A 15387-nucleotide genomic window follows, 5' to 3' on the forward strand; every position below is an offset into this window, starting at 1 on the left:
CTGGCCCAGAAACAGCATCAATTCTTTTCAGAATTCAAGGGCTACGATACGAGAACAGCTTTGAAAGCTTAAGTGTTGTTGTTCTTTTTAGCAAAGCACATTCATTGTTTTTAAAGACTACGAAATGTGGGAGGCTGATACAGCTCCCACACTCATTTCCCAGTTCAAGATTTCACAATAGGGACATTCTGTCGTGGAATCCAAAACCAGGAGGTCCCTTTTTGTCATTGGGAGTGGTGGTGGGGTTTTGAGCAAGGGCCAAGCCTGGGAAACAAGAGTTCTGCTTCTTGACTGCCTTGATTCTGTGCCATTTCTCTTTCTAAAAGGGATTCTCCCACAAAACAACCCTTTGCACAGACCAACTTTTCTCCTAAAGAACTGTGTTTAAAAAAGAAAAAAGAAAAGAGGAGGCTTTTTTTTCTCCTGTGAAATAGTAAAGAACAAATCCAAGACAGTAAATGGTCAGAGGCTTGGAGAATGCTAGGACACTCAATAGCTAGGGTCGCCAGGTCCCTCTTCACCACTGGCGGAAGGTTTTTGGGGTAGAGCCTGAGGAGGGCAGGGTTTGGGGAGGGGAGGGACTTCAATGCTATAGAGTCCAATTGCCAAAGCGGCCATTTTCTCCAAGTGAACTGATCTCTATTGGCTGGAGGTCAGTTGAAATAGAAGGAGATCTCCAGCCAGTACCTGGAGGTTGGCAACCCTATCAATGACCTGCACAACGATGATCAGGTAAAACGACGTGATAGGTCTCCCTCCCCCATACCCATCATGAATATGGCAACCCAGATATTAATATGACAACACAGGGCAGGAGGAGAACAGCCTGGGCCTTGGAATACAAAGACAGGGGAAGGGCTGTGGCCCACAGTATAGCATCTGATGGCATGCAAAAGGTCCCAGCTTCATAAGAACATAAAGAAAGGCCATGCTGGATCAGACCAAGGCCCATCAAGTCCAGCAGTCTGTTCACACAGTGGCCAACCAGGTGCCTCTGGGAAGCCCATGAACAAGACGACTGCAGCAGCACCATCTTGCCTGTGTTCCACAGCACCTAATATAATAGGTATACTCCTCTGATCCTGGAGAGAATAGGTATGTATCATTACTAGTATCCATTTTTACTAGTAGCCAAGAATAGCCCTCTCCTCCATGAACATGTCCACTCCTCTCTTAAAACCTTTCAGTTGGCAGCCATCACCACATCCTGGGGCAGGGAGTTCCACAATTTAACTATGGGTTGTGTGAAGAAATACTTCCTTTTATCTGTTTTGAATCTCTCACCCTCCAGCTTCAGCAGATGACCCCACATTCTAGTATTATGAGAGAGGGAGAAAGGCTTCTCCCTGTCCACTCTCTGCATACCATGGATAATTTTATAGATCTCTGTCATGTCTCCCCTTAAGGTTCAATCCCCGTCATCTCCAGTTCAAAGGATCAGGCAACAGGTGAGCGAAAGACTTCTGCCGAAGACCCTGGAGAGTGGCTGCCAGTCTGAGTAGACAATACTGACTTTGATAGACTGATGGCCTGATTTCAGTATCAGGCAGATTCATGTGTTCATGTTCATGAGAGAGCAGTAATCGGGCTGCAGGGCAGGGTTAATGGCATATCCCTTGGCTCAGCTTGTAGTCAGCATTGTCCATCGGCACATAGTGCATCAGCGCATGATGCATCCTGCCAATACAAGACATTTTGCCACTGGTGGGATGCACCTTGTGCCAGTGGCACTCACTGCCCTTAGCTGAGAGGAGTGGTAGAATATAACCCAATATTTTATATATTTATTATTTTATTTATTTAATGTCTATCCTGCCCTCCATCCCTGGCCAGGAGATTTCAAATATCCTATGTTTAGTGTACACAAGAGTTAAAAGAACTGTTATATACCAAAGCTTCTTGCTCACCCCATTGGCACACCCCCTGCTATTCACTAGGTCCCCCCCTAGCTCTCTGGAGATACTTTTCGGAAGATGCTGAGGGCTACAGTGAAAAAAATTGCAAAGTGTACCAACAGTCTGCTTCAAAATGTGTTGATCTTACTTATTGATATGAGAAAGTCCAGCTAGATCCACTATTGATTTCTTTCCAGTGTTTACAACTGGTAGCATTAATTAACCAGCGCTGTCCATTTGCAAATACTTGGTAATGACTAATTCATTACAACATTAGATTCATGCTTTATATATAGAAGCAAAATTCATTAATAATTGAAAATCACCATCACTACAAAATAACTAGACATTGGTAATTGAAACACCATGAATGGTTCATATATTAGAGATCATATAAGGTAAGCTGGTAATTAGAATAGTAATTTGATTACTCACATTTAACCAGACTCACATTTAACCAGAAAAGGTAGAGATAACCTTAATTAATTAAATAACCTCCATGTTGAAAAAATACTTCAGACCCCAAGCATCAATAAAGCTAAACAATTTTTATAAAACTATATTAAAGAGTTACAGTGATAAGTCCATTGCGCTCAAACTTCAACAAGCCAGGCACTAGAATCACTTTTAATTTAATTCTCAGTTTCTGCGATTATCTGATCTCATTCATTTACAGTGCATTCCTAAGTAGAGTTACTCCAGTCTAAGCCCATTCATTCCGATGGGCTTAGACTGGAGTAACTCTCCTTAGGAATGCACTGTAAGAAGTAATTTGTCACTAAGAAAGCATGAGGACCAATACAGACATCAAGGCCTGAACCAGTACATACAGGCTCAATTTAGCTCAGGTAGTTGTTCTACAGAGTTATCTAAATAATCCTTCTGCTGACACACATGTACTTTTCTGATACCTGCTGTCTCCAGCTGTCCATCAATGGTTCCCCTACGGTTGTCAAGCTGATTTCCTCTGCCCTCTCACTTTTTTTATGCAGCTCCCAACAATCCCCAGCTGACCTTCTCCCATGGCCTTCAAAGAGGCAGGACACACAGCGATAGGAGAGATTTCTGTTCCGATCATGCCTGCATGTTATGTGTGCACGTTTTCTAAAAGCAATGTTTGCAAATACATATGCAAACACATGCAGATTTAATCAATTAAAACTCATGCAATTAACTGATTAAGATTTCTTTACTCAGGTGTCAGCCCTGGTAATAATTTTGTTTTTAAGGAACAATATTACACCAGTAGGGGATTACTTTTAAGAGTAAAATGGAGGGGAAAGAGGAATGAACCCAAAGCCACCTGCCCATAAAAGAGTATATAATTTGGATTGTGTAGATAGAACTTCCTGGATTGACTCACACTTGAAAACATCCATCTCTTCTTATACCATTCCTACCCAACTATCTACAACGTCAAAACAAGATAAATTTAACTTCTTAATATGAGTAAATGTTCTCTTAGTCATGCTGTTCCTTTAGGCTATAATATATTTCATCCATAAGCATATCCAGACTGTCAAATATTCATAACAAATGAATGTCAACAGTTGATTTTTTTTCTTCTTCTTAATGGAAGGCTGTTTATTTTACACTAAACAGTAATTTTACAAGAAAACAATGCACACTTGTATTTTAGTTATTTATATGCAATAAAGACAGTCCTTAAAGCATCTCTCTCTGAACAGGCCTGGTTTAACTACAGAGAGTATGAAGAAAAAGCAAGGATAAACAATTTATTTGCTAACTTCTGAATTTTGTCCGTGATCGTAAATTAAAGAGAAATACACAATCACATTTATTCCTATCCATAAAACATGCCAGAATGCTTTTGGGATTACAGTTGCTAGGAGAGGCATTGAGACACTAGGGGTTTTCTCCTTCCATCCAAACATGCTTGGCCCTCGCCCAGTTTCATTAACAGCCGCACCCAAGTAGTGATGTAGCAGTTATGACAGTGGCATGCCAACTTGGAAGAAGGAAACCTTCCAAAAAAACCTGCAGGGCAAAGCTTTGGAAGAGTTAGCTCTCTTCGTTTTGCACCTGCAAAAAGCAAGCAACGTAACGCTGTGGTTACTTCTGAACTACTGTGATGTCCACAATGAAGAGAGAGAACTGTCTCATAATGCTGGAGAAAGTGGACATCCTTGTCTGGTGCCTTTAGTGATGTTGAATTCTGTTGATAGACAACCGTTAATTAAGAGACGTGCCTTTTGAGCCGAATATATTGTATTGAATACCTTAAGAAAGGTGTCTCCACAATCCATCTGTTTGAGTGTTTTTAGGATAAAATGCCAGGAGACATTGTCAAAGGCTTTTTCTGCATCTAAGAAAATCATAGCGGTCTTTAATGATTTCGACTTAATATGCTTGATTGCACCGAGGACCAAACGTACGTTATTTCTCATAAGTCTCTTTGGAATAAACCCGGTTTGATCTGGGTGCACCAACTTGCTGATATGTTTTTGAAGTCTTTTGGTGATTATAGAAAAAAACAATTTATAGTCAATGTTCAGCAGAGATTGGTCTGTATGCCTGAATAGGGACCGGTGCCTTCCCAACTATTATTATTATTACGGTCCACGACCAGCCCCCAAACAGGTAAGATTTACCACTATGAAAGCATATACACAACAAAACCATTCTTTCAAAAGCAGCACCAATGTCCTATCATTACCACTAGATGCATCAGTAGTCCCTCAAAAAATAATGTGGTTCTAACTACACATGCCAACACCGTGTTGGGGGGTGGAGGGCAAGATAGAAGCAACTCATCATTAATGGCTAAAACTCCCTACATTTGTTGGAAAACAATGTAGAACTTCAAGTTCTCCCCAAACCACAAAGGACCAAGGGATGTACATGCGTACTATCCTCTTACTTCCAGGGATCACTGCAATTGAAAAGATGCCAGGGGAGGTCATAGAGAATTGGCCAGTGCTCTTTCATTTCATCTCCATTACCTCTAAAATTGTTTCATATATCCTCGTCTGTTATAGGTTTGACAGACCACTGAAATCAATGAGTACAGACTGCAGTAACTTTGCATAAAACTACACCATATTTACTAATCTAATTACTTCATTTATAACTTGCTTTTCCTTCCAATGGGGAGCCAAAGTGGCTTACACCATTCTCTCCTCCATTGTACCCTCACAACAATCTTGTGAGGCAGGTTAGGCTGAAAGTGTATACCTCAGTAGGTTTAGACTGACTGGTCATCCAACAGGCTTCCATGGCAGAGTGGGGATTGGAACGTGGGTCTCTCAGATTCTAGTCCAACTACTACACTTCACTGGCTCAGGGGAGGGGCTGTGGCTCAGTGGTAGGGCATCTGCTTGCCATGCAGAAGGTCCCAGGTTCAATCCCCGGCATCTCCAGTTCAAGGGACTAGGCAAGTAGGTGATGTGAAAGACCCCTGCCTGAGACCCTGGAGAGCCGCTGCTGGACTGAGTAGACAATACTGACTTTGATGGACTGAGGGTCTGATTCAGTAGAAGGCAGCTTCATGTGTTCAAATGTCAAGCTCTCTTATACTAATTTTGAATCATCCATTGACTAGATCTTACCACAATTGATCAGAAGGTAAACAAACACCTGAATTCAGTGGTTGTTACCAATGACTTTAGAAAAACACTGTGCTATAATGATTAGCACTTGATTTCTATTACTGAGGACCACTATCTTCTGAATTTTAGCTTAGGAAGCAATGGCAAGAAAGCTTTGCAAATTCATGGGTTCTATCACCACCAAATATTAAAATAAGCAGTGTGAATGTCAGGTGGGGAAGTAATTAAGGGAACCGAGCCTGTAGTGTAAAGGAAAGAGATGAACAAAGAGATTCAAAATGGGTTCAGAAGCAAGCAATTGCTTCCACAGCTGCTACGAAAATAAATGCATGACAAAATTTAAACCTGTCAACCGTCTAAGTCAGGGGTGGGGAACATCAGGCCCGGGGGCCGTTTAAGGCCCGTGAAATCATTTGGTCTGGCCTTTCGTGGGTCCTGGCAGATCTAGCTCAGAAGGATCTAAGACTGGTGATCCATCCCCTCCCGCGGACAGGAATAGCCTCTATTCAAGGTGGATGTGAGTTTGTTTTGCGGAGAAAAGGAACCTTTTTTCCCCCTTGCAGAAGAGTCTTTAGCTATGGAGCTGCTGGGACCACCCAAGAAACTGTGTTAACCCTTTCCCACCCGGGCAGTGGAGAAATGTATTCCCTCTGTACTACAAGAGGGCTGGAGGCGGAAGTGGCGACAATAGTGGGGTTAAAGGGGGCAGGGCCAGAATGCATGGGGGGGGGGAAGAGTTCTTCGCCACTGTGTCCTCATTTCATCCCTGCAGGCAGAGGTAGCAGGAGCCGGCTGTAGAATCCGGCCCCCACCATGCGGAGCAGGAGCAACTCCAGCATGTGGCTGGATGGCTATGCCCGGCTGGTGCAACAGACTATCCTGTGCCACCAGGTGGATGAGTGCGCCACTGGTTGGATGCCTGCCTGCTTGCCTGTGCGCGTGTGGGGGGGTGTCATCTGGGACAACTGCCTGCTTGGGGTTTGGTCGGCTAATTTTTAAGTTGATAATTTTGTATGGCTCGCAAATGATGTTATGAATATACAAATGGCCCTTGGTGGAAAAAAGGTTCTCCACCCCTGGTCTAAGTAGATACCACCTTCTTGTGGTCAGTGTATCTTTGTACTTGTAAGAGATGCAGGCTGCGATTATGAAGATGGCACCAGTCCAAACAGCAATTTAGTAGCTTGGAGGTCTGTCAAATTTTTTCTAATGCACAAGGATGTAAAAACAGCAATGGTTGCCTCACAGAATGCCAAGTCATTTCTCTGCAGAAAAGAGGAGTTCATCTACATCTCCAGAATCCCAGAAATTAAAACAAGTAGAGTAGGGAATGAATATCTGTGCCTAGTAAACTGAAAAACTACCTCTCTCATCTTTTTCCCACAAATGAACCGAGTTACTTTTTCAAAATAATATATCTTCTTTGCAGAGAAACCAGGTGGCACTGACACAACATGCAGGGGGAAAAACCCTGCAAAGTAAAATGTGAATATCTAAAATAAGTTCCATGCAAACTAAACTCCACTCTATGAGGTGGTTTTTAAAGCTCCAGGCAGGCAGCATACTAAAGATATTTACGGAAGCTACCAGTTGGCTATTCTACTTGGCCATTCATTTCAGTCAATCATAAACGGTTCTGGCCTGAGATGAATGGATAAGGTGAATTTAGTAGACCAACTCCTCCAGGTTCTCCTATAGTCAATGACACTCTTTACTGTACAATGGACTCCTTGCACACACACAAAGGGGTTATCTTGTCTGATGCCGTGAGCAATCTCCATCCTGCACCAAGAAGGCCTGTGAAGTATATAAGCATCACATACGGAGGTTAAAGTGGGAGAGAGGAGGATGTTGCTACCAGGAACACCTTTTGCTGCATCCCAGATACACATTAAGAGAACACCAGTACCCAATCATCAAGGAAACAATGTCGTCATCAAGGAGCAAAGAATGGAGATTTTCAAAGCAGATCTGGAGATTTTCAAAGCAGATTTGCACAAAATTGAAACGTCAGAAGGTGTCCGGGTTTATTTGGTCTGGTTTGAAAAAAGATGCCTTTGGGCTCACACCAGACATCAAACAGTGGTAGCAAACATTATCCATGCTCATTGTTCTGACTCATTTGGAATCTAAAATGTAAAGCCATGAGGAATGAGTCAGTTCGCTAGCTACTAATACTATCCAAGTCCTGTTCTGCTCAGGGCAATATTGTTTTTGAAAGCCACAAAATGCAGACAGTTCTGCCAATGCTATTTGGCCCGGAAAGTGTAAGAAAGAAATAGAAAAAAGCCCATTTTGAAAAGAAACACCCACACTGATGTGGACTGCTGCTGCGGACTGCAATACCCCAGATGAGAAACATCAGACAGCAAAAATTAAGATGTATGTGTTTATAGAGCCCAGAGTGCAGCAGTCTGAACATCTCTTCTCCTCAAATTAGGCAATTTTATACTTTTAATTCCATTGATAATCAAATAGAGCAATTTTATATCCTCATCAAGTGATTACCAGGACAGTCCTGAACAGAGCTACACCTGGTTCTTGTAGGTTATCCGGGCTGTGTAACCGTGGTCTTGGAAAGAAAATACCAAGACCATAGTTACACAGCCCGGATAACCTACAAGAACCAATGAATTCTGACCGTGAAAGCCTTCGACAGAGCTACACCTGTCTAAACCCATTTATTGATTTGCTTTGCTCATGACCTGTTGGTCCACAAGCATATGGAACAGAATAAAGGAAGGAATAAAAGAAGGTTTAAAAGGGTGTAACTCTATTTAAGATTGCACTGTTTTTATATGATTTTAAAACAGCAAAATAAGTTTAGGTCATAAGAACATAAGAAAGGCCCTGCTGGATCAGACCAAGACCCATCAAGTCCAGCAGTCTGCTCACACAGTGGCCAACCAGGTGCCTCTAGGAAGCCACAAACAAGATGAGTGCAGCAGCACCATCCTGTCCGTGTTCCACCACAACCAAAATAATAGGCATGCTCCTCTGAAACTAGAGAGAACAGGTATGCAGCATGACCAGCATCCATTCCAACTAATAGCCATGAATACCCCTTTCCTCCATGAACATGTCCACTCCCCTCTTAAAGCCCTCCAAGCTGGCAGCCATCCTGGGGCAGGGAGTTCCACAATTTAACGATGCGTTGTGTGAAAAAATACGTCCTTTTATCTGTTTTGAATCTCTCACCCTCCAGCTTTAGCAGATGACCCCGTGTTCTAGTATTATGGGAGAGGGAGAAAAACTCCCTGTCCACTCTCTCCAAACCATGCATAATTTTATAGACCTCTATCATGTCCAATGAGGAAAATAAATATTGCAGATACAATCAAATTTTCCAAATGGCATCACTTTGAAAAAAGTCTGAAAAAGTTTACATCTCTAGTTGAAATGCACTGTATTAAACAATTCACAACTACAGAATCAGGAATTTGGACAAATATTTAAGAATGGAATGAATGGCATGTTATTTGCAGTACAGCACTCACGTAAGTTAACAATACATACACACTACAGCATTTGTGGGTCAGTGATAAGGCACACAGAGGCACAATGTACAAAATGCAGCTCGCGAAAATGCATTTTTAAAATATCAAACAAAGTGGAGATAATGAAAAGAGTACCTTTGTAAGCAGGTGAAATTACTTTGTTATCTTATCTTCTCGTCTTCCTCATCAATAATATTGAAAATGTACCCATAAACTATGAATTCATAGCAAAACCAAACAGAAATAAAATAGAAGGCATTTTAGACAGCACCACTATGCTATTTGAGTCTTAAACAGACAGAGTATTGTTCTTCCTGGATCTCACTCAGTTTTAAGTGTATGGCAATATGAAGAAGGCCCTGACCTGGATGGCCCAGGCTGATCTCGTCAGATCTCAGAAGCTAAGCAGGGTCAGCCCTGGTTAGTATTTGGATGGGAGACCACCAAGGAAGTCCAGGGTTGCTGTGCAGAGGAAGGCACTGGCAAACCACCTCTGTTAGTCTCTTGCCATGACAACCCCAAAAAGGGGTTGCCATAAGTCGGCTGCGACTTGATGGCACTTTACACACACACAATATGAAGAAGAGTTGGTTTTTATACCCCACTTTTCTCTACCATAAGGAGTCTCAAATCGGCTTACAATCACCTTCCCTTCCTGCCCCCCCAACAGTCACCTTGTGAGCTGGTGGGGCTGAGAGAGTTTTGAGAGACCTGTGACCAGCCCAAGGTCACCCAGCAGGCTGCATGTGGAGGAGTGGGGAACCTAATCTGGTTCTTCAGATTAGAGTCCGCCACTCTTACCCACTACACCATGCTTACACGATATAAAAGTGTTCCCAAAAGTACCACAGAACATGAAAGGGAAGCTCTCAGCTACACTATTTATCCATCTTCTGAGCATAAAAACAACAGTATTGATCTCCTCAGCATTCTTGTACAAATATTATTCAATTAAAATGGAAGTGAAACTGTATTCCTAGATACACTATTTTGGTTTTCTAAACAAAGGAGGCAGAACTTTTGCTCAGAGGCAAACAGCAGGCATGCTAGACTTGGCACCTATACCTGAAGGCTGGGTCTATTCCCTCTCCCTCCCCCAAATAGCTTGCTTTAAGTGGGGAAACGCAGTATGATAATGCTGCTCATTCGTTAGACAATGTGTTTACTGTTGTATATACAGCACCATCACATATAGTGCTTTATGTAATAGTGTAACTGAAAATAAGGTCAAGTCCCTGTCCCAAGGAGCTTACAGTTTAATTTTCATCATCCCTACATTTGGAGGCAAGGAATTGCCATTAATCCAGCTGTGCTCTCCTCTCCCTACAGCCACAGCAGTTATAATACTATTGCTATTGTGGGTGAAAACGACTTGATGGCACTTCACACACACACACACACACACACGGTGGATTTGCCCTGACCTGGATAGTCCCAGGCTGGCCTGATCTCATCAGATCTCAGAAGCTAAGCAGGGTCAGCCCTGGCAGGTATTTGGATGGGAGAATACCAGAGTTGTGACGCGGAGGCAGGCAATGGCGAACCACCTTTGAGAATTTCTTGTCTTGAAAACCCTACAGGGTCGCCTTAAGTCAGCTGGGACTTGTCGGTAAAAAATAATGATGGATTTAGCGTGGTTCCAGCAAAGCCACACCTGTACCATTCTTTTACCTCCCATCAGCTGGTTGCAATCAAAGTGCTGCAGCTCTGCAGGATGTACCTAAAGATGCATACAGACATACATAATTGCAGCGATGAACCTGCTGCGAAATTGCATGCACCAAATCATGGTCAGTGTACAATCTTCTACACCAGACTAAGCAGAGGGAAAATTTGTTTTCCCAGTTTATAGCAGAAGCTGAATTTGACAGTGTTGTGTGGACGATTCTTTGGTCAGTCACAAAACTACCACCTTCCTCTTCTTGGAGCAGTACTGTGCCTAACCCTTATTGGCTGGCCTTTGTCTCCATCACAAAACCCCCTCTCCCTTTCTCAGTTTTTCAAATAGTAAAAGGTTAAGGTTAAAAAGGTTTTTAAAAACCCTTTAATTTAAGGTTAAAAACCCCTTTTATTTAAAAAAGGAGCTTTAAAAAAGCAAGTAAGCAAGTTACTTGAGAAAGCAAAGCAGGCAACCCACTTGAAGGGCAAAGAGGAAAAAGCAATTTGAATATGGAAAGTGGGGGGGGGACGACAGAACTTAGGTCACAACAGAAGAACGCAGCCTTTCTCTCCAGTGATCAGTCACCATACATGGTACAAATAAAAGGCTAGCACAAGCACCAACTAATCACATCAAACTCATGCATATAAAGAAAGTAACTGATGTTTTAAAACAAAAGTTTTCTGAAAATGCATGTTTGCAGATATCCAGCTAAACAAATGCCCTGCTACTAACAATATACTCTTTTAAACCACCAACTATAGAGGCACCTTCAAATGAAAATGTCCAGAATCTCACTTCAGCTTCCACCATAATGACTGAAGCTAATTATTTGCAAGACTCATTTTTACAGTGTTATTTTGCATTTCTAATATTCTTCCACAAGAACATTCTTTATATCTGTTCCAGCAGGAACCTCAGCATGCTAGGAGGCCAGTAGTAATTGGGGATAGCACAAAAAGTCTTCATATAAACCTTACTACACAACAAACCCTATAAAAATCTTAGCAACTCTCTATCGTGCTGAAAATGGAAATTGGAGCCTTTTTTGTCCACCTCCACTATAATTCTAGCACAGTTGCACCATTAGGACAGGGGAAACAATCCCAACTATGTAGGTGCCATATGTTACCAATTAAAATTTTTTATTACTAGCTACCTTTTGGCTATGTCTAACTGCAAATATTGCTTCACCTATTATGTAGTGCTGCACCACTACTCAGCAAAGATAAGCTGGTTTTTTAACATTGTGCTGCAGTTTCAGAGATTTCAAGTTATTCCGGTATCAGAAAGCGCAGTCCTAAACCAAGCGACATCCTGAACTCAGAAGGATGTAAATCTGCTTAAGACTGCATTTACAGCCTTTCATCAAGATTCAGTTTGCAATTCCATTTTAAAAGGGGGGGAAATAACATTGTTGGAAAGACCTTCAGTCCTCAACCACGTAACAGTATTTGATGTAACTGCCGGAAAGTTTGTAACCACAAGTAAGCAGGGCAACACTGTACAGATCTCACATAATTGTCAGGGAGGAGCTGTGGCTCAGTGATAGAGCAACTGCTTGGGATGCAGAAGGTCCCAGGTTCAATCCCTGGCATTCTCCAGGGATTGAACCTGATGTGAAAGATCAGGCAGTAGGTGATGTGAAAGACCTCAGACCAGACCAAATTGTACCATTTTATATGCTAACTGTACCATTTTATATGGAGAGCCGTTGCCAGTCTAAGTTGACCTTGATGGACCAAGGGGCTGATTCAGTATAAGGTAGTTTCATGTGCATTAATTCTTCCTCAGGTACATATATTGAGGGAAGTAGTTCATATTAAATCTAAGTGGGGGCCTCGTGAGGACCCTCTCTGCAGCATTCTGTACAAGCTGGAGTTTCTGAGTCAGTCTCAAGGGCAGCCCTACGTAGTTACAGTAATCTAGCCTGGAGGTGATGATCGCATGGATCACTGTGGCTAGGTCAGGGCAGGAGAATCCGCCTTGGCCACGGCTGTGACCTGAGCATACGCAGCTCATGTGGAGGAGTGGGGAATCAAACTCAGTTCTCCAGATCAGACTCCACTGCTCCAAACCACTGCTCTTAATCATTACACCAGATGCCAGATGAAAAATTCCTGATATTCTTCCTGACCCACCCCAACTTAAGTTTTTTTTATTACAGCCACAATATCTGTGTTTGTTTGTTTTTTAAAGTTGACTGTAACAACTCAAGAGAAAACATTACAGTACAATTTAATTCATGAAAATGGATTTGGTATTTCAATTTAAAACAGATGCCTTTTGAAATTCCAAGTGAAAAACACTCCTCAGTTTTTCACAGTAAATTTATTACACTAAGATTCCACCGGACATTTCCTTTTATTGCCTTTACTGAAAAATGACTAACAGCTACTCTTTTGGAATTTGTCTATTAACCCACAGAACCAGCCAGTCAGTGTAGGGAATATGTATAGCCCCCAAACAAATGGAAAGAAATTCCCCCAAAGGCCTGTTTGTTCCATTTGTTTCAAAAATTGAGACGAATAATGACGAATGAACAAATGGTATTTGTTACAAAGGTGTTTTTTCATTCATTATTTTTCTTCTTCCCTCTTTCTCAAGCACTTACTGTGCTGTGCCAGGAAACTGCTACTGCTGTAGCTCCAGAAGGGATCTAATGCAGCAGCAGGCCAGCCAATGTGCAGGCAGATGGAGAATCTCTCTTTCCACCCTTCCTCCACTCCTCCGGCTCTTCTGGGCAGCATGGCTGTCACCTGTGCATCCTGGGAAATGTAGTCCCCAGGGTGTATCCAGGGGCTCCATTCCCCAGGTACACTAAGGAAGAGAAGAGAGCGCGGGGTGGTGGTGGTGGATTTTTCTACGCCGATGAGTTAACTGGGGTTCCCAACTTGTCATTATCTCATGCTACAGATCAGGGATTGTGCAAAAAACAAGTTAGCCTGCTGCCAAAGTAGGTAAAAACCAAATAACAGCACTAACAACCAATACCATGTATATGCAAAAGGTGAGCGTTGTTCAGGTGAAAATGTACACGAAGCACATACAATATACATGGCAAATACAAGAATCTGGGACCCTATGCCAAGAGTCCCACGCAATAAAGTCCAAGAGTAGAGACCAAATACAACTTGTGAAAGCCTTTGCTGGTAGGTGTCTCAAACATATGGAAAGGTGGGATACAAACTTTTAAATAACTAAGACAGAATACACTCTGCACTTTAAAAAAACAGTGCAGAATTCTGCATCACCATCCAAACATGCTACAGTATGCAGGAGTAGGACTAGGTAGACATGGTAATGGCAAAACTGGAAACTGAAGGATTCGGCAGCATAGTTAGCATTTCACATTCTCCATCCATGCATTCTGAATTCTCACACTCACCACAAACCTACAGCAGCTGTGTTTATTTTTGCAAGAACAGATGCCATGGGAAAGTGTCTTGACCACATGACATCTGCAGAAGATGACACACCGGTTAAGATCCTGGGAACGCTGGAATCCAGAACTGATTCACAAAGTACGTTATGCCTCAACTAACTTCCAAATGTGGGTACTTTGTGCGAAAAGGATGTCTGATGCCACCCCACCTACCTTCACAATGGGAAAATGTTTAAGAAACTAGGTCAAAATCTGTATTGCTCTAAAGGCCACTTCACATTTTGTGAAGCAGCTGTGTTTCCCAAGACACAACAGTTTTCTGCAGTAAATACAATGTGTGAAGAGCAGACACGTACCCTTAAAATCCTGTGCATGTGAGCCCAGAGCCAGCATGGTGTAGTGGTTAAGAGTGGTGGTTTGGAGCGGTGGACACTGATCTGGAGAACCGGGTTTGATTCCCCACTCCTCCACATGAGTGGTGGAGGCTAATCTGGTGAACTGGATTTGTTTCCCCACTCCTCCACACGAAGCCAGCTGGGTGACCTTGGGCCGGTCACGCTCTCTCAGCCTCACCTACCTCACAGGGTGTCTGTTGTGGGGAGGGGAAGGGAAGGCGATTGTAAGCCGGTTTGATTCTTCCTTATGTGGTAGAGAAAGTCGGCATATAAAAACCAACTCTTCTTCTTCAACTGAATCACGGCTTCTTGATGCGCAGACACAGGGCTTGCCATGACTACTTTCGACGTCTGCTACAGGAATCACCAAGATCGCTTCAGAGCAAGCCATGTTGGTCTACAGTAGAACAGCTGGATTCAAAATATTGTCGAAGGCTTTCACGGTCAGAGTTCATTGGTTCTTGTAGGTTATCCGGGCTGTGTAACCGTGGTCTTGGAATTTTCTTTCCTGACGTTTCGCCAGCAACTGTGGCAGGCATCTTCAGAGTAGTAACACTACAGTGTTACTACTCTGAAGATGCCTGCCACAGTTGCTGGCGAAACGTCAGGAAAGAAAATTCCAAGACCACGGTTACACAGCCCGGATAACCTACAAGAGCTGGATTCAAGTCCAGCAGCACCTTAGAGACCAACAAGATTTCCGAGGTACGAGCTTTCGTGAGTCAAAGCTCCATTCATCAGTGTAACAAGAGTATACCCAGAGCACACATGATGACATACAAAAAAATAATGATGCTCTGAATGGGAGTTTATTATCAGGTTGCCAGAAGTCCCAAGTTCGGAGGTGGGGAGGGGGAAAGGGAAGTTCTTATTTTAGTAGAGTTATTTCTGAACACATCACTGCCATAAGCTCCAACAGATCCCACTTGTTTCAGAACACTTGAGCTCTATGAGAAAGCCCTTTGTGAAGCTTTCATGTTGTTAAC

The 15387-nt window shown here is 42.7% G+C and overlaps 1 non-coding gene across 1 annotated transcript; it reads left to right on the forward strand.

Moving 5' to 3' along the window:
- Positions 1 to 5203: 5203 nt before the first annotated feature.
- TRNAG-GCC (transfer RNA glycine (anticodon GCC)) lies at positions 5204 to 5275 on the forward strand. The gene has a single exon. It is a non-coding gene; the product is annotated as a tRNA-Gly (tRNA).
- Positions 5276 to 15387: the final 10112 nt, after the last annotated feature.

Source organism: Euleptes europaea, chromosome 16 (assembly GCF_029931775.1).
Source record: "Euleptes europaea isolate rEulEur1 chromosome 16, rEulEur1.hap1, whole genome shotgun sequence".
Taxonomy (NCBI): Eukaryota; Metazoa; Chordata; class Lepidosauria; order Squamata; family Sphaerodactylidae; genus Euleptes; species Euleptes europaea.